The sequence below is a fragment of the Bos taurus genome, chromosome 13 (genome assembly GCF_002263795.3).
Source record: "Bos taurus isolate L1 Dominette 01449 registration number 42190680 breed Hereford chromosome 13, ARS-UCD2.0, whole genome shotgun sequence".
Taxonomy (NCBI): Eukaryota; Metazoa; Chordata; class Mammalia; order Artiodactyla; family Bovidae; genus Bos; species Bos taurus.
The window spans coordinates 4,280,170-4,299,344 of record NC_037340.1 but is presented as its reverse complement, the minus strand read 5'-3'; positions in this window follow the sequence as shown (position 1 = coordinate 4,299,344).

Genomic DNA, 19,175 nt, shown 5'->3' with positions numbered 1-19,175 from the left:
CAGACCTGGGTTCGACCCCTAGGTCAGGAAGATCCCCTGGAGGAGGAAATGGCAACCCACTCCAGTATTCTTGCCTGGGAAATCCCTTGGACAGAGAAGCCTGGCAGGCTACAGTCCAGCGGTCACAAAGAGCTGGTACATTACTGAGCATGCACTATGAAGCCTCCATAAAAACCCCACAGGCAGTGCTTCTGGCTGGTGAACTTGGAGACTGGGGAGCATGTCACACCTGGAGGGAGCATGGAAGCTCCCTGCCCTTTTCCCCACACTTTGCCCTGTGCATCTCTCCCATCTGGCTCTTCCTGGGTTATATCCTTTCATCACCAACTGATGATCCAGGAAGTAAAATGTTTCTTTTGAGTTCTATCAGCTGCTCTAGCAAATTAATCACACTTGAGGAGGGGGTCACTGAAATCTCAATCTATAACAGGTTGGTCAAAACCATTGTGATTGGCATCTGAAGTGGAGTGGGGAGATGTAGTCTTGTAGGACTGAGCCCTTCACCTATGGGATATGATGCCATCTCCAAGTAGATCATGTCAGAATTGAGTTAAACTGTAAGACATTCTACTGGTGTCAGAGAACTGCTTGCTGGTAAGCCCACCACCCCCATTCACAACACACAGGCACCCAAAAGTTGGATCTAATGACCAGAACCTCTAGCCTCACAAGAGTGTGATCCCAGTGATGCCAGACATTTTTGGTCTTGTCATGACAAGTCAGGAGTCTAGATTTTTTTTTACATCCAGATGTGTAAATTTTGGCATCAAATTTAAATATTAAGAATACGTTGCAGGCCAACACTCTAGCTTGAACAAAACAGATCTGTTGATTAAAAGTGGTCTTTGGATAGCTAGTGTGCAACCTCTGAGCACAAGAATCACAGAGATTCCAACACATAAGGTCTTATGGATGGCTTCAAATGGTATCCCTGAAAGTGTCTGGGGGAGGCTGGTGTTGAATACCTGTGCTCTTGGAGTGGTACTGTACTCACTGTTCTAGATTCATACTCCATCTTGCTGTTCTCAACCTGACTGAACTGCATAAGGTCCAAAGCCTGTGCTTCTCTTCCCCTTTCACCGAGCATCCTACCTGCCTGCTGACACCTCTCCTTCCCTTTTCTGGCCCTCGGTGCTTTTCAGGACACAAATTGGATTCTCATGTTGGCCACTGATGCCCTTTTCCTATCCCTTTCTCAAAGTGAAATGAAATAAAATGAAACACATCTGATATAGAAAGGCAGAAAGAACTTCAAACAAGCTGGTTCATTATTCCCTCCACAAATGAGGGCAGGGCACAAACAAATAAGCGCAGTGTTACTGAGGGGAAGCCAATGCGGGGGCTGGGCTTGGTTTTCGCCATGCAGTGACCTCCTCCAGTGCATTCAATGCCCAGAGCCCCAGTCTCATCTGGTCCTGATTTTCAATCGGCAGTAAACTGATATGTTTTTCTTTTTCACTTTCATTATAGCTTGTTTTCATCTAGTTTATATTTCCAACTGTACTGGTTTTCAAGTCTGAACTGTCATATTAAAAAAAAAACTTCAAAATATGTAGGCTAGCCGACCCAATGGCACCAAAGAGGGGGCCCTGGCTTCAGCTTGTGGGAACTCCTTGGAGATCTCCTTTTCTCTGAACTTACCCCAGAGGGAATCACCAAATTGGAAGGGGAGGGGGCTACAAAATGAGTATTGGGTGGGACCCAAACTGCCTTCCTTACCCCTATGTGGGGTGGAATGCTGATCAGAGAGAACAGAATGAAGAAATCTCTCAAGAGTTCAACACAGAGTATTCTCCGACACCTTCTAGCAAAGGCACAGAGGTGCTTTGAGGAAGTGGAACCTGGGCCAAGGGGTCGCCAGTCTTACCGCACAGATTCGTAAACTTGCCAGAGGACCGAGAATGGTCTAACTCTTCCAGCCAGTGAGAGTGGAGGCCCACATTTTGTGCAGAGAAAGCAACAGCCAAAAACCCTTCCCTCTGACTCAGTCTCAAAAGAATGAGTCAGCAAGTGGAATGCACACAATGGGGAATGAGCTATGAACATTCCCAGCACCCACCCGAGGTCCATGGACAACACACCCTTCTCAGGACGAAAGCCATCCTGGGCGACCTTCATGGTCGCCTGCCAGGCCTCCAGCTGCACCATTATCAGAGAATCTGAGCTCATCCCCTTGGGCAGGTGCCTCCCTCCGCTGAGCTCCGTGCAGCTGGGGTCAAGGCAGTGTTTCTGCTCCATGGCAGGAAGGATGACTTTGGCCATGGGGGGAATATGGCAAACAGACTTGTGAGCTTTCCAGGGTAGAGCTCGAATCCTTGTGGTCAGTACATCGAGAGTCCAGATGTGGTGGTGAACTGAGATTCATTACAAGGCAGCCTCCATTCCTGTAACTTCTATGTGCAGATCAAAGAGAAGTTTTCTCCTTTATAGAAATGATTAAGAATATACACTCAAACATGCTTTTCCTCCAAGTTTAACTTTTCATGTAGGAGCATAAATAAATAAATACTGAAAGTACTGGCTTCAGAGTCTTTTCTCTGAAGTCTCTTCCCTCCTGGTTGATTCCAAGGCTTGTTCTTTTTTCTTCTCTCCATTTCTTCTGCCAAGGTTCTCGTCATCCCTGGGTGGCAGAGCCCTCTCCCTTCTGAGGATGCTTGGAATCTCTGATCTTCGGTCTATTTCCAGCTGGTGTTAAGCTTTAGTTCAGTTCAGTCGCTCAGTCATGTCTGACTCTTTGTGACCCATGGACTGCAGCATGCCAGGCCTCCCTGTCCATCACCAACTCCCAGAGGTTGCTCAAACTCATGTCCATCGAGTTGGTGATGCTATACAACCATCTCATCCTCTGTCATCCCCTTCTCCTCCCGCCTTCAAGCTTTCCCAGTATCGCAGCTCTTTTCCAACAAGTCAGTTCTTCATATCAGGTGGCCAAAGTATTGGAGCTTCAGACTCCGCATTGGTCCTTCCAATGAATATTCAGGACTGATTTCCTTTAGGATGGACTGGTTGGATCTCCTTGCAGTCCAAGGGACTCTCAAGAGACGTCTCCAGCACCACAGTTCAAAATCATCACTTCTCCAGCACTCAGCTTTCTTTACAGTCCAACTCTCACATTCATCACGACTACCGGGAAAACCATAGCCTTGACTAGACAGACCTTTGTTGGCAAAGTAATGCCTCTGCTTTTTTATATGCTGTCTAGGTTTGTCATAGCTTTTCTTCCAAGGAGCAAGTATCTTTTAATTTCATGGCTGCAGTTACCATCTGTAGTGATTTTAAGTGTTATGCTTAGGAAGTCAAAAAGTTGTCCCCAGTTCCCAATTTTTTTTGGTAGTTTGACCATTCTCTCTTGCTCTATTTTCTCCATTTTCACACACACACACACACACACACACACACTCATCCCTCTCTTCAACATTATCTCTTCCTCTCTCCCTCCCACTCTTGATCTTCAGAAACTCAGAACAATATATGTCACACTATAATAAAACCGGGGGCATTTTCAAGCTTTGCTGAGTACTGTGTTTTGGAAGAATTATCTCACCCATTCTTCAAATAATTCTGTGAGTGAGGAACCATGCCATGCTCATTTGGGGATTCCTCCCTTTCCAAGTTCAGGAAAGAATCTGATAAAGTTTCCTCCAGAGCTGAGGATAAGATGCTCAAGCCTACATTCTGGCTCAAGTACTCAGCATCTGAGAAACATTCAGAATCCTGTGGTACAGAGGAACTCGATCCTATGAGGAAGCAAGACATCACATCTGGTAACAGCAGTCCTTCTCAACCTTTACTGCATTGGGACCTGGAGCTTTTAGAGTTCTGATGCCCAGGACACACCCTCATCTGATAATATCAGAATACACGGGAGGCAGAAGCTAGGCATCAAAACTTTTTAAATCTCCCCTGGAGACTCCAGTGAATCTCCAATGAATTCCAATGAAACTCCCTTGGAGAGTCCAGCCTGAGACTGAGGCTGAGTATCACTAAAATGGTGAAATGTCAGGTGATATCAAGCAAATTAGGAGAGTTCCTTTGGATAAATGGCAGAGCTATTCCCACAGCTTTGAAGTCATGGTATTAAACCATCAAATTCATGCTTTTCTTCATATCAAATCAGCTAGGGCAACTTGCTGAATGGCACCAAAATGGCAGATGACTATAACGAAAACCACGGTGAGTTTGGAGTCAATGAAACCTGGGTTTAGGGTCTATCAATCTGTCTTGTTCTAGCTGTGTGAATTTTCATTTGTGGTAAAATATATAACAAAATTTATCATAACCATTTTAAGTGTACAATTCAGTATTTTATTATTAATGTAGAGCTGATTTACAATATTATGTTAGCTTCATGTATACGACAGAGTGACCCAGTTATATGTACATGTATACATGTTTTTTTTAATCACTTCCATTATGGCTTATTACAAGCTATTAAATATAGCTTTTTGTGCTACACAGTAGGTCCTTGTTGGTTATCTATTTTATATACAGTAGTGTGTCTACGTTAACCTAAATTCCGAATTTATCCCTCCCACCCATTTCCCCTCTGGTAACTGTAAGTTTGTTTTCTGTGAGTCTGTTCAGTAGTATTAATTTCATTGTGTTGTACAAACATCACCACCATGCATCCCCAGAACTCTTTCCATCTTACAAAACTAGAACTCTACACCCATTAAATTGCAATTCCCCATTCCTTCCTCCCCCTCTCCAGGCCCTGACAACCACCATTCTGTTCTATTTTCCCTCTGTCTGAATTTGACTACTCTAGGTATCGCATATAAGTGGACTCATACAATATCTACTCTTTTTTGATTGCCTTATTTTACTCAGCAGGATATTTATTGATGTTGTAGCCTATGTCAAAATTTCCTTCCTTTTTAAGGCTGAATACTATTGCTTTGCCTGTCTATACCATATTTTGTTTATCCATTCTCCCACTGATGGATACTTGCACTGCTATTATAATAGACAGCTTTGGCTTTTGTAAATAATGGTGCTATTAGCATGGGTGTACATACATCTCTTTGAGACTGTTTCTAATTCTTTTGGGTATATACACAGAAGTGGAATTTCTGGATCACTGTATGTGTGCTCAGTTGCTCAGTCATATCAGACTCTTTGAAACCTCATTGACTGGAGCCTGCCAGGCTCCTCTGTCCATGGAATTTTCTAGGCAAGAACACTGGAGTGGGTTGCCATTTCCTGTTCCAGGGAATCTTCCTGACCCGGAGATCGAACTCATGTCTCCTATGTCTCCTGCATTGGCAGGCAGATTCTTTACCACTCTGCCACCTGGTAAGCCTAACTGTGTAATTTTAATCAACTCTCTTAAATCTTTCTGAGCATCTATTTCCTTACTGGTAAAATTCACATTTATTAAACATGCTTCTGGGTGCTAGGGATACCACAGTGAATAGGACAGGTAAGGTTCTCATGCAGAAGGAGAAACAATTGTTACTACCACCTACTCTAAAATGATTGAGATGACTTTCTCTTTCTAACTTTCATTACAAATTTGATCCAGATAAGACTGACCTTCTCACTGGGGGTTGAGAACTTTGCACCAAAACACAAAATGAATTTATCTGGGAATCCAAGATTGATAAATGCAAAGGGAAGAGATTCCCATGTTCTATCTTTGATGGAAGAAAACCTGAGTCCTGTAATTTGAGCTGGATAAGAAACTGCCAATCCCAGCCATGTTTCCCCTTGAGTATGGTATTAATAAGAATTCATGCCAGGACCTAATTAAATATTTCAAATATCTTTATCAAGGGAAGAAGGAAAGAAATTATCCCAAAGTGCACACATACAACTATCCTGTGTTCTTAGATGCATCTCAGAAAAACTTCTGAGACAATCTGCAACTATATAAATCCATGAAGTCTGAAAGTCAAAAAGCTCCATATAACCAAACAATAAAGAAGTCTATGATGTACCCAAATTCAAAGGCAAAGAATGATTTAAAAAACTGTCAAGAATTCTTTATGATGAATGAATTTTGTCCTGGGTACAAAATTGTACAAGAATGAATTTGGGGGTAGGAGAGGGTGGGATGAATTGGGAGGGTAGGATTGTATATATATATACACTACCAAGTGTAAAATAGGTAGCTACTGGGAAGCTGTTATACATCACAGGGAGCTCAGTTCAGTGCTCTGTGATAATTCAGAGGAGGAGTTGGGAATGGTGGCAGGACAAATGTTCAAAAGGGAGGGGTGTATATGTATGTGTATGTGTATGTGTATATATGTATGTGTATGTGTATATGTGTGTGTATGTGTATATGTATGTGTATATGTATATGTATATGTGTGTATGTGTATATGTGTGTATGTGTATGTGTATATGTATGTGTATGTGTATATGTGTGTATGTGTATATGTATATGTATGTGTGTATATGTATGTGTATATGTGTGTATATGTATATGTATGTGTATGTGTATATGTATATGTGTGTATGTATATGTGTATGTGTATGTGTATATGTATATGTGTGTATGTGTATATGTATATGTACGTGTATGTGTATGTGTGTGTATATGTGTGTATGTATGTGTATGTGTATGTGTATATGTGTGTATGTGTAATGTGTGTGTGTGTATGTGTATGTATATGTATGTGTATGTGTATATGTGTGTATGTGTATATGTATATGTATGTATATAGCTGATTTACATTGTTGTGCAACGAAAACTGGCACAATATTGTGAAGCAATGACTCTACAATTTAAAAAAAACAAGACTAATGTGCTCAAAGATGTCTAAATTAAGAAACAAATGTCCTATAAAAGGAATTAATTGTGTATTAGCTTCCCTTAAACACGATAATTTCCTAAAGCAACAGGAATGGAGATAGAATATAAGTAATAAGAAATGTTATTCTGAAGCTCCAGTATTCTGGTCATCTGATATGAACAGACGGCTCATTGGAAAAGTCCCTGATGCTGGGAAAGACTGACAGCAGAAGAAGAAGGTGTCAGAGGATGAGATGGCTGGATGGCATCGCCAATGCAGTGAACATGAACCTGGGCAAACTACAGGAAACGGTGAGGGACAAGGAGGACGGGCGTCCTGCAGTCCATGGGGCCACAGAGAGTCAGACACAACTGGGCGACTGAACAACAACAAACAAAAATGGTGCATGGCGGTAGCCTCAGAATTTTCCATTTGGTCACCTTTTGGTAGAAAACTTATTCTTCTTAAAAAATATAGAAAAATACAAAGAATAATACAACAAATACCCATAATACAGACTTTGTTTTTGTTTTATCTACCTTACTGAAGGGCAATTTATATAAACTAAATAAATTGCACATATCTTAAGTCTAGAGTAAATCTGAATTTTGATAAATGTAATACATCTGTGTAACAATCCACCCCAATCAAGCTCTAAAACATGTCCATCACATGGAAAATTCCCTCATGCTCCTGTGTAGGCAGTCTACTCCTGACCCAAACAAATACTGATCTGATGTCTATAACTGTAGACTACTTGTAACTACTCAAAAAATTCAATTAAATGAAATTTATAGGGTATGCTATTTTCTGTCTGGCACACTTTACTCAGTATTTATCCATGTTGTGCATATATCAGAATTTTATTTTATTTTTTTGCTGAGTTGTATTCCATTGTTCAAAAGCTAACATATTCCATTGTTCAAAGATACCACAATTTATCCATTCTTCTGGCTTGTCTCCAGCATTTGACTATTACAAATAAATTTGCCATAAGCATGTAAAAAGCTTTTGTGGACATAAATTTTTACTTTTCTTGTAGAAATATCCAGGAGACAAATTTCAAGTTTGTAGAATAGATATTTAACTTGATAAGAAATGGTTAAGTTGTTTTCCTAAGTGGTTGTCAAATATATACTCACACCAACAATGTATGAGATATCCAGTTTCTCCATAGTCTTGACAACAGTTGAGATTGTCAATACTTTAAATTTATCATTCTGGTGGGTATGTAGTCATAAATCATGTTTTTAATTCACATTTGCTTCATGACTAATAATGCTGACCATCTTTTCGTGGGTTCAGTGGCTTATTAGTCAGCTCAAGTTGTCATAACAAAACCATGGATTGGGTGGCTTAAACAACAAATACTTAATTTCTCACCATTCTGGAGGCTGAAAGTCTGAGATAAAGGTACCAGTCTGGTTGGGTTCTGGTGAGGACTCTCTTCTTGGCTTGTAAACAGCCATCTTCTCACGGTGTTCTTACAGTGGAGAGGACCAGGGCTGGGAGAGGGAGAGAGACAGGATGTTCCCCAACATGTCTTCTGATAAAGGCACTGACCTCAGCAGACCAGAGTCTTACCCTCACGACCTCACTAACCATATTACCTCCCAAGTGTTTCATTTCCAATAGCCATCACATTGGGCATTAGGACTTCAAAGTACAAAGTTTGGAGCGACTACAAACATTCAGTCCATAACGTTGCCCATTCTCACAAGTACTATAATGAACTGTCTATTCCAGTCTTGCTTGTTGTTGTATTGATTTGTCTGTCTTCTTCCTATTTAATTGTAATAACTACTTGTATATTTTAGAAAAAAATTCATCAGTCATATTTACTGCAAATAATTTCCTTTGCCTGAAGTGACAAACTCCAAAAAAATATTGCTAAGGCTTATGGCAAACAAAGTGCTGTCAGTGTTTTCTTTTGGAAATAATGGTTTCCAGCCTTACATTTAGGCCTTTAATTCATTTTGAGTTTTTTTTTTTATATGGTGTAAGAAAATGTTCTAATTTCATTAATTTACATGTAACTGCTCAGTTTTCCCGGCACCATGAAGAGACTATCTTTTCCTCATTGCATATTTTTGCCTTCTACTCACAGATCAATTAATTATAGGTAAATGGGTCTATTTCTGAGCTCTCTACTGTGTTCCAATGATCTCTGTGTCTGTTTTTGTGTCAGTACCATACTGTCTAGATTACTGTAGCTCTATAATATAGGCTGAAATCAGGAGGCATAATATCTTCAGCATTGTTTTTTTCCCATCAAGATCACTTTAGCTGTTTACGGTCTTTTGTGGTTCCACAGAAATTTTAGAATTATTTGTTCTAGTTCTGTGAAGGATGTCATGGGTATTTTGATTGCATTAAACCAGTAGATTGCTTTGGGTAGTATGGACATTTTAATAATACTCTTTAAATTCATGAACATGGGATATCTTTCCATTTCTTTGTATTATCTTCAACATCTTTTGTCAATGTTTTACAGTGTATAACAGAGTATAGACCTTTCATTTCTTTGGTTTAACATAGTATTGAAAGTCCTAGCAATAGCATTCAGACAAGAAAAAGAAATCAAACGCATCCAAATTGGAAAGGAAGGAGTAAAACTGTCACTATTTGCAAATGACATGATACTATATACAGAAAACTCTAAAATCTCCATCAAAAAGCTATTAAAACTAAGAAATGAATTAAGTAAGCCTGAAAGATACAAGCTTATACACATAAATCTGTTGTTTCTCTATACGCTAATAATGAACAATAAGAAAGGGAAAGCAAAAAAAAAAAAGTCTTGTTTAAAATAACTTCAAAAAGAATAAAATACCTAGGAATAAACTTAGCCTAAGCATTTTCTTTGGAGAAGGCAACGGCACCCCACTCCAGTACTCTTGCCTGGAAAATCCCATGGACAGAAGAGCCTGGTGGGTTGCAGTCCATGGGGTCACTAAGAGTCGGACACGACTGAACGACTTCACTTTGAATTTTCACTTTCATGCATTGGAGAAGGAAATGGCAACCCACTCCAGTGTTCTTGCCTGGAGAATCCCAGGGACGGGCGAGCCTGGTGGGCTGCTGTCTATGGGGTCACACAGAGTCGGACACGATTGAAGTGACTTAGCAGCAGCAGCAGTAGCAGCAAGCATTTTCTTAATGATATCTTTTCTAGAGTAGTTTTAAATTTGATCACATACATTTAATCCTTTTTATTCCTTTTAAAAGTAATGCTTTGGGGTCATGTCTAAGAAACACTTGTTTATCCCAAGCTCATGGGATTGTCCTCCATTTCTTCTAGAAGTTTTAAATTTTTAGCTTTTACAGATCCTATATAGATCCTATATAGTCTAGATCCTAATTTGAGTTAATTTTTGTATATGTCATAAAATAAGGACTGAATTTAATAAGTCAATGTATTTGACATAGGTGAGACATTCAATAAATGATAAATTCTAGAATTATTACTTTAAGCATTTAAGGATATTAAATGTTATTTGATATTAATAGCTATATCAAACATTATTTGATATTAAATACTATTTGATAATTTTAAGGATATTAAATGCTATTTACAGTTGAGCTATTTAAAATCCTAAAGATGATGCTGTTAAAGTGCTGCACTCAATATGCTAGCAAATTTGGAAAACTCAGCAGTGGCCACAGGACTGGAAATGGTCAGTTTTCATTCCAATCCCAAAGTAAAGCAATGCCAAAGAATGCTCAAACTACTGCACAATTGCACTCATCTCACAAGCTAGCAAAATAATGCTCAAAATTCTCCAAGCCAGGCTTCAACAGTACATGAACCATGAACTTCCAGATGTTCAAGCTGGATTTAGAAAAGGCAGAGGAACCAGAGATCAGATTGCCAACATCCGTTGGATCATCAAAAAAGCAAGAGAGTTCCAGAAAAATATCTACTTCTGCTTTATTGACTATGCCAGAGTCTTTGACTGTGTGGACCATAACAAACTGTGGAAAATTCTTAAAGAGATGGGAATACCAGACCACCTGACCAGCCTCTTGAGAAACCTATATGCAGGTCAGGAAGCAACAGTTAGAACTGGACATGGAACAACAGAACTGGTTCCAACATGGAACTGGTTCCAAATAGGAAAAGGAGTACGTCAAGGCTGTATATTGTCACCCTGCTTATTTAACTTATATGCAAAGTACATCATAAGAAACACTGGGCTGGATTAAGCACAAGCTGGAATCAAGATTGCTGGGAGAAATATCAACAACCTCAGATATGCAGATGACACCACCCTTGTGGCAGAAAGTGAAGAACTAAAGAGCCTCTTGATAAAAGTAAAAGAGGAGAGTGAAAACGTTGGCTTAAAACTCAACATTCAGAAAACTAAGATCATGGCATCTGGTCCCATCACTTCATGGCAAATAGATGGGGAAACAGTGGAAACAGTGTAAGACTTTATTTTTCTGGGTTCCAAAATGACTGTAGATAGTGACTGCAGCCATGAAAGTAAAAGGCACTTGCTCCTTGGAAGAAAAACTATGACCAACCTAGACAGCATATTCAAAAGCAGAGACATTACTTTGCCAACAAAGGTCCATCTAGTCAAGGCTATTGTTCTTCCAGTGGTCATGTATGGATATGAGAGTTGGACAATGAAGAAAGCTGAGTGCCAAAGAGTTGATGCTTTTGAACTGTGGTGTTGGAGAAGACTCTTGAGAGTCCCTTGGACTGCAAGGAGATCCAACCAGTCCATCCTAAAGGAGATCAGTCCTGGGTGTTCATTGGAAGGACTAATGGTAAAGCTGAAACTCCAATACTTTGGCCACCTGATACGAAGAACTGACTCATTGGAAAAGAGCCTAATGCTGGGAAAGATTGAAGGCAGGAGGAAAAGGGGACGTCAGAGGATAAGATAGTTTGATGGCATCACCAACTCAATAGACATAGCTTGAGTAAAATCCAGGAGTTGGCAATGGATAGGGAGGCCTGGAGTGCTACAGTCCATTGGGTTGCAAGGAATCGGACACAACTGAGTGACTGAACCAAACTGAAGGATATTAAAAGCCATAGATGCCCATTTACTGCAAAAGACTAGGAAGATTTACATACACTAAGGGGGAAAAAAGCACAATGGGGCACTCAACAAAGCAAAGAGTGTTTTCCTTGCAAGAAGCCTGCCTAATTGGCAGAGTGGGTGGCTAGAGTGATGCTCTCAGGTTTCCACTAAATTCTCCAGGCTCACCCTCAAGAGAGCCTGCAAAGAGTTCCCATGCAGAAGGGCTCAGTTCTCCTCATCTCTCTCTGCCCAAGGCCATTCTCTGACTTTATCAACCTAAGCTAGAAAGTCTCAGAAGGAAGGTAACCACTCAGGATCAACCCTCAACCCAAGAGGGGCCAGAGTTGGTGGATACATGCCCCAGATGCTACATCCTTCCAGGGACAATTTTCAGTTGTGTTTTTCACAGCAATCCAGAGGGTCCCCAGCAGGATGGGGCCCTACAGAGGTGTTTTGTTCCTCACATCCTTTATTGGCTTTCTTCCCTTTCCTCTCTCACTCTCCGGGCTCCCTCTGTGTGCTTTCTGGGATCCACTCCCAAATAATCTACTTAGACCAAAATTCTTTTCTGACAGTCTGTGTTTGAGCAATCTCAACTAAAACAGAGGATGATCTCAGAAATGCAATGCTCTGGACACATATGACTGCTTCCAATGAAAGGCAACCCTCCCTGGAGAAAGAAATAGAGGAAGGAGAGACCAATTGATTCCAAATCAAGGACCAAGAGTAGAAATAAAATACAGAGATAGTCACGGTAGTTTTTGTTCCCAAACCCTCCATGGTATCACACCCTTAGGGCTAAAGAGTCTTTGTTCTGGAAACTTCTTAGCCAAGTGTTTCAAGGTCCTTGGCAAAACACCTTGCTCAAGGTAGTAGTCTCACAATATAGTGGAGTAATGTCTGGGTTGTTTCTGCTTCTTTTCCACAAGCCACAAGCCATAAACCAGAGGAGAGTGGACATCATTTCAAGTATACCAATTTTGCAATACAGACAGTTTTCTTTGAAAGGGCTCTACAAATACATTTCTGTCACTTGGGAACTTCAATAGAAGATAATTACTCTTTTCTGCCTCATAATATATATTAAAAATGTTCAAATGTGGCTTACCAGGGATTTCTGCCAAATATTTTTGGGCCCCAGATCCAGCTTTACTTAATTTTATATGGCCTGCTTAGCCTATTACAAAATATCCTTTCATGCAGTATGAATTTGCTAAATAAGCTAAAATATATTCCTTTCTATTAAAACCCCAATTGAAAAAGCCAGCAAGGGGACTTTTACCCCCAGACCTATCTCATAAGGAGATAGCCACTGAAAAGAGATAGAAAACCTCTTGAGATGTTATATACTTTTCTAAGTTGTCATGACTACCCTGAAACAAAATCAAACATGACCATCACCTTCCAAGAAAGGCCACATACACAACAAGAAGGCTGTTTTCAGATAAACAATGTACTTGATTACCACCCGGGCACACAATATCTCAACCACTATGTCTCATGGCCTTTTCTGTTTTTATGAGTTTATGCCAACACTAGTAACAAGCACAAAAGCCTGTGCAAAACTCTGCATTCGTTGGAGTGTTTGTGTTGGCTTCCTTGAAATCGGCTGATTTCCAAATCTCATTCTCCACCCTACCTTAGTTATATTTATACTGTTGTGCAGAACAAACTGGGATCCGTATTTACATGTGAAATGCTTTGTGACCATTTGTGCAAAGCGCTTTATCGGGGTCTCGCACATTAACGCCCTTCACAATTGACCCACAGCCCAATTGTTTCACACGCCATTTCCACGGGGCTGCTTTCACGCACTCCCAGCCCTGTTTTTACTTTTCTTAGCTTTCCTGGACAATCAAAAGGAAGTAGAACCCAGCCGGCTCGCTGAAAGTTGGAACTGCCCCTTGTCTCCTCCTACCTTCTGTCTCGGGTTTTGTTTTTCTGCTTCTTTTTTTTTTTTTTTTTCCATCATTTTTGGTAGTGGAGCCAGACTATATAGCTACAATCTCTTGATCCTCATGTCTGCTGCTTTTTCCCTTCTGGCTCAGAATCAATTGAAGACTCACTGTGATCAGTCCCATGAAGCCAAACCCTGCCACCTTGATTTCAATGGAATTTTGCTCTCTGTTGTTGATTTACAAAAGCAATGCAAAGGGGTATGTATGTGTGTAGTGGTGGGTGGGAGGTGGTAGGGCTGGGGGCAGGGTAGGGATAAAACCCCTCTTTCTTAAAGTAATGGAAACATCCCACTTAGGAAAAGTAAATGTCCTCATGCCTTTTTAATTTGGGGATTGCTTTGACTTACAGGTCACAGGGTTCCACACAATTTACTTCCCTCTTCCCAATTTTTTTTCCTTTTTTTTTTTTTTTTTGAAGAAAAGGGTTGCAATCTGAACAAACTGCAGCAGAGTAGGCTTCGTGTGCCCAAGGCACTTTATTTGAAATAAGGTTTCGTGAGGTGCTATTGCTGTTCATTTAGTCTCTCTCAACTTCAGTTTTCTGTAAAAGAGATTGATCTCTATTTATTGAGTGTTACTGTGGTTACAAGATACACTATGGATGTCTGTCTCATTTGATGGCTATGAAGACTTAATAAACTATCAGACATAAAGCATAGTCTGCAGGGTCTGACAAGAGGTGAGTGTGTAGAAATGTTAATCATATCATCATGATGAAGCATGAATCATAGTGACAGTTAAGAGGTCAAAGAACTAATAGTGAATGTCTCCACTATAGTTAATCTAATGATTAAGAGCCCAGGTTTTAGAGTTGAACACACCTACTTGCAAATCCCCACTTCACCATTTCCACATATGTGACCTTCAGCAAGTTATCTAAGTTCTTTAGGCCTCAGAGTCCCCATCTGCAAAACGGGGATAATAAATTATCCCCCTGACGTGATTGCTACAAAGATTTTACTTATATGTGTAGTTAGCAGTTTTGCCTATCAACATATGCTTTATATATCAGTAGACGGTTGGTTGCTATTTAGTCACTAAGTTGTGTCCAACTCTTTTGCAACCCCACGGACTGTAGCCCACCAGACTCCCCTGTCCTTGGGATTTTCCAGGCGAGAATACCGAAGTGGGTTGCTATTTCCTTCTCCAGGGGAATCTTCCCAACCCAGGGATCAAATCTGAGTCTCCAGCATTGGCAGGCGGATTCTTTACCACTGAGCCACCTGAGAAGCTTCAGTATTTGGTGTTAAGTTGTTTCAGTCACATCAGACTCTGTTGGAACCTGTGGACTGTAGCCTACCAGGCTCCTTTGTCCATGAGATTCTCTAGGCAAGAATACTGAAGTGGTTTGTTGTATTGTCCTCCAGAGGATCTTCCCAACCCAGAGATCGAACCCACATCTCTTACGTTTCCTGCATTGGCATGCAGGTTTTTTATCATTAGTGCCACCTGGAAAGCCCTCAGTATATGGTAGATATTATTAATATTACTTGCGTGTTTAATATATTTTTATTATAAGAACATAATACAGGATTACCTCAAAGGAAAAATTTATTTCTACTCATACATACACTTTAAAGATATAGATTATTTTCAGTCAATTGATTTATTGGTGAGGATATTCTTCAGTCCTAGGATATCTTTCAAACCAAGGTGCTTCCATGTGATGTAGAAGTAAACAAGATGGGAGCCAAACAGCTAGAGGAACTGATCCTGAGGTCAATTTTAGTGGGAGGAAGTTGGATGGAACATCAGTGGTGGTGTAATCCTGCAGCCATTATAATGGTTTAACACAAATATGGTTCTTTACTGCTCCTGTCACAGTTTAACACAAGTCCACAGGGAGGGTCTGCCTCCAGTCATTCAGGGGCTGGGTCCTCCTGTTATCTGGCTTTACCATCCTTTAGAGCCTTCAAGTCCTCCATTAAATTATTCCCATTCATCCAGAAGAATAAGAAAGAAAGGATATTGGAGTATGATGCAAGACATTTTAGAAGCCAGTCCTGATATGGAATACATCACTTCTGCCTGTATTCCCCTGGCTAGAACTCAGTTAATATTGCCATCTACTTTGCAAAACTTGGACACCACTGAGTAACTTTTACTCATTCACTCACTTCAAGAGATACTAAGAATTGTCTTCTGGGTGTCCAGAGATTTGCATATCACATGGCACTGTCTTTGCCTCAGGTAGGTATGAGGAACTCACTTTATCATCATCTATCAATCTAATTTAAACTAATTAAGGGACAACAGCTACAAACTGCCATGAAAATGCCTTATTCCGGTTGAATATTTTATTCTCTCAAAGAATGATCATATGATTTGTGTCCCAATCTGGGACAATTGTGAGAGTGATAAAAGGTGGTAAAGTAAAATAAAATAATAATTTAAAATACTTTTAAATTAACCAACATAATGATCTTAATTTACTGATAGAACTATAAAGTTGTTCTGGCGAAAACTATTTTTAAAAAATGGCATTTAAAAAATGAACATAGAATAAATCCATATATATTAAATTTTTAACATTTTTAACAATCTGAATGTTAAAAAAGGACAAGAAAACAAACTTCCTAGGTACTTATTTATATGCATTAGTCTCTTTATACTATAATGTTTTTTAACATTCTCTCATAATTTTCCTTGTTTTCATAAAATACCTGAGATCTGTTTTCCAAATTGCATGATTAAAATATATGAAACTTTGTAATTGTTTAAGGAGACAACCTCTTCACATTCACTGTGCTGTCTGCCAAGCTCAAAGTAAATTCTGCTAAATAAACGCTGTCTTAGTTTGCTTAGGCTACAATACCAAAACAACAAAGACGACAGAAATTTATTTATCTCTGGGAAATCCAAGATCAAGGTACCAGCTGATTCTGCCATTTCTGACGAGAGTTGTTTAGCTGGCTTGCAAGACTAGAGTAGAGGGAGACAGAGAGAGACAGCTCTCTGGTGTCTCCTCCTCTAAGGACTTTAATATTATTGGATCAGGGTCCCAACTTTACAATCTCATTTAACCTTAACTACCTCCCGATAGGCCCTGTCTCCAAATGCAGTCACACTGGAGAATACCGCCTAACACACAAACTGGGGGCAGAGGGGAGGGGAAAGGGTTACTACTAAAGACCATTGTCAATGCCACTTCTTATTGAAATTTATGAATAGTTCAACCCCAGTAATAATTTACTGACTTTTTATCTGTCTTCAGAGTACTTTTCTTAGGAAAATGTTTTTTACAAACAAAACTTCAAAGAAACATAATTTTATTTATGATCCTTTTGAATGTCTTGCCAGACTTAGATGCTATGGAATCATGGACCTTCTCGATTTCATTTTATTCCATTTTATATAGAATACAATTTGATTTACCAGTTAAAAATAGGAGGTCTACAATAGCTTCTTCCCACAAGAGTTTTTCCATAGCATAAGTTATAGCTTCAAATGGAAATCTTGCACACCATTTGAGTTTGCCTTATTTAATGTATAATGTGTAGAAATAAATGTAAATGTCTTCTTTTCTGCAAGCTTTGTTGTCAATAATTTCAGGTTTGAAAGCTTCAACCATTGTAATTTTCTCAAAACTCCATTCATTGAATTATTTTATTTAAAGATTTCTAATTGATTTGGAACAAGACACAAACAAGATGAGCAGATTCATTTAAAAAAGGTAGTTTACTTTCACTGGAATGAACCTGCAAAATCTTGACTTCAATTATGTGAACTGGGTGAGAAAAAAAAACAAACAAACCATTAATAGAACCACCTTCACTAATCTCCTATCATGCAAGCTGCCTCCTGGGCCAGGGAACAGCTGGCTGGGATACTGAGTGTCCAACAGAATCACAGCCTGGAGTTCTTCTCCCTCCAACAAATCCAGGGCAAGTGAGTCCACTGTAGTCATTCCTGCTTGAATGCACAGTTCATGTTGTCCTAGAAAGGGAGATACTGATTTTGATGCATCTGGGGAAAGTTAGGGGGAAAAAAAACATGTCCTCCGTGCCTTTTACATTGGACTGCCTATTGAAGTGAGAACCCTGTTGACTCCACATGCATCTCACACATGGTTAGGAAAGCATGGGAGAAGTCAAAGTATAATGTGGAGGTCTTCTGAGTCTATTTCAGATTATTTTAATTCAAACATTGACAATAATCCTTTGCTTAAAAAATAATCAGGGACATATGCTAACCTCAGTGGATGATAGAACAAGAAGTTCAACCAGGAATGTCCCAGCAAACCAGCACAGCTGGAACATACAGTTACATTTTTGTGCTCCTTCACAGTTATAAATTCCTCAGAACTCTCCCCATGAAGATAAGTCATGTATCCATCTTTCAGTCCTTCAAAAGGGATCTGCTTAGCAGACAGGAATTCACTGTGTCATGAAATCTCAATGCTCTGGCCTCAGAAAGGACCCTTCACTGCCTTCTTTTCAAGGTTCAGTTCAGTTCAGTTCAGTTCAGTTCAGTTCAGTTCACTCGCTAGTCGTGTCCAACTCTTTGCGATCCCATGAATTGCAGCACACCATGCCTCCCTGTCCATCACCAACACGCGGAGTTCACTCAGACCCATGTCGATCGAGTCAGTGATGACATACAGCCATCTCATCCTCTGTCGTCCCCTTCTCCTGCCCCCAATCCCTCCCAGCATCAAAGTCTTTTCCAATGAGTCAACTCTTCGCATGAGGTAGCCAAAGTACTGGAGTTTCAGCTTTGGCATCATTCCATCCAAAGAAATCCCAGAGCTGATCTCCTTCAGAATGGACTGATTGGATCTCCTTGCAGTCCAAGGGACTCTCAAGAGTCTTCTCCAACACCACAATTCAAAAGCATCAATTCTTCGGTGCTCAGCCTTCTTCACAGTCCAACTCTTACCTCCATACATGACCACTGGGAAAACCATAGCCTTGACTAGACAGACCTTTGTTGGCAAAGTAATGTCTCTACTTTAAAATATAGTGTCTAGGTTTGTCATAACTTTTCTTCCAAGGAGCAAACATCTTTTAATTTCATGGCTGATATCACCATCTGCAGTGATTTTGGAGCCTAAAAAAATAAAGTCTGACACTGTTTACACTGTTTCCCCATCTATTTCCCATGAAGTGATGGGACCACATGCCATGATCTTCATTTTCTGAATGTTGAGCTTGAAGCCAACTTTTTCACTCTCCTCTTTCATTTTCATCAAGAGTCTCTTTAGTTCCTCTTCACTTTCTGCCATAAGGGTGGTGTCATCTGCATATCTGAGGTGATTGATATTTCTCCCGACAATCTTGATTCCAGCTTGTGCTTCTTCCAGTCTAACATTTCTCATGATGTACTCTGCATAGAAGTTAAATAAGCAGGGTGACAATATACAGCCTTGACGTACTCCTTTTCCTATTTGGAACCAGTCTGTTGTTCCATGTCCAGTTCTAACTGTTGCTGCCTGACCTGCA